General features: G+C 36.7%; 1 pseudogene; it reads left to right on the forward strand.

Moving 5' to 3' along the window:
- The first annotated feature begins 1166 nt into the window (after positions 1-1166).
- LOC131998796 (small ribosomal subunit protein uS10-like) lies at positions 1167-1522 on the forward strand (annotated as a pseudogene).
- The last annotated feature ends 261 nt before the right edge of the window (positions 1523-1783 follow it).

The raw sequence follows: 1783 nt of genomic DNA on the forward strand, positions 1-1783 counted from the left end.
ATTGCTGGATTGGATTAAAATAGGGGGAGCCTAGGTGGCTCAGGTCATGGTCTCAGGGTCTTGGGATCGAGCCCTGCGTCAGGCTCTCTGTTCAGTGGAGAGTCTGCTTCACCCTCTCTCTGCCTTCTTCTCTGCCTACTTGTAATGTCTCTTTCTCTCTCTCTCTCTCTCTGTCAAATAAATAAATAAAACCTTTAAAAAAATAGAAGAAGCCAACTATATATTGGTTATAAGAAATGTACTTTAAATATATAAAGGTTACATATAGAAAATTTAAGGCAAAAGTATGAAAAAAGATGTATCACAGAAAATATTGGCATCAATACCAGAAAAAACACATTTCAGCCCAAAATATTCCCATAAACCATTACATGCCAACAAAATCAACAACCTAGAAGAAGTGAATAAATCCCTAGAAACACATAACCTACCAAGACTATAATATGAAGAAATAGAAAAATTTGAACAGACTGATTACTAGTAAGGAGATTAAATCAGTAATCAAAAACCTCCCAACAAACAAAAATCCAAGACAAGATGGATTTACTGGTGAGTTCTATCAAGGATTTAAAGAAAAAATAACAACAGTCCTCAAACTCTTCCCCAAAACAAACAAAAAGAAAAACAAAAAAATAGAAGCAGAGGAAATACGTCCAGACTTATTTTATGAGGTCAGGATTACCCTGATACCAAGACCAGACAAGAAAAGAAAATTTCCGGTCAATGTTCCTAATAAACATAATACAAAAATCCTCAACAAAATAATAGCAAACTGAATTCAACAACACATTAAAAGGATCAGACACCATGATCAAGAGGAATTTGTTCCAGAGGTGCAAGGATGGCTCAACATCTGAAAAATCAATGTGATGCACTACAGTAACAAAATGAAGGATTAAAAAAATATGGGTATCTCAATAGATGTGGTGAATACGTGACAAAATTCAACATCCATTTGTAAGAAAAATTCTCAGTAAGGTGGGTAGAAAGGGAACATACCTCAACATAACAAAGGCCACATATGATAAGCCTAATCTAACACACTGCTCTTTGAGGAAAATGCGGTTGTTGCTACATCAGAGCCTTGGATACCCTCCTCCTGTTCCTGACTCACTTCCCTTTACTCTCACTGAGAAAGAAGTCAGTCGGGAAGCTGTGCCATAGCCATGGTTTTTAAAGACACCAGGAAGACAGCCGTGGAACCAGAAGTGGCAATTCATTAAATTAGAATTACTCTTACCAGCCACGATGTGAAATCTTTGGGAAAGGTATGGGCTGACCTTATCAGAGGTGCAAAGGAAGAAATCTCAAAGTGAAAGAAACAGTTCAGGTGCTTACCAAGACTCTGAGAATCACTATCAGAAAACCTCCATGTGGTGAAGGTTCTGAGACTTGGGATCATTTTCAGATGAAGATCTATAAGCTCACTGATTTGTACAGTCCTTCTAAGATTGTTAAACTGATTATTTCCATCAGTATTGAGCCAAGAGTCGAGGTTGAAGTCACCACTGCAGATGCTTAAATCAACCTTTTAAATAAGTTATCAGTTGTTAAATTTTTTAAGAATGGGAAAAAACTTTCCTCCAGGATCAGGAACAAGACAAAAATGCCCACTCTCCACCACTTTTATTCAACATAGTATTGGAAGTCCTAGCCAGAGCAATTAAGCAAGAAAAAGAAATAAAAAGCATCCAAATTGAAGAGGAAGAAGTAAAACTGTCACTATTTGAAGATGTCATGAGATTTTCTACAGAAAACCCTAAAGACAGCCAAAAAACTGTTA

Source organism: Mustela nigripes, chromosome 13, assembly GCF_022355385.1.
Source record: "Mustela nigripes isolate SB6536 chromosome 13, MUSNIG.SB6536, whole genome shotgun sequence".
NCBI lineage: Eukaryota > Metazoa > Chordata > Mammalia > Carnivora > Mustelidae > Mustela > Mustela nigripes.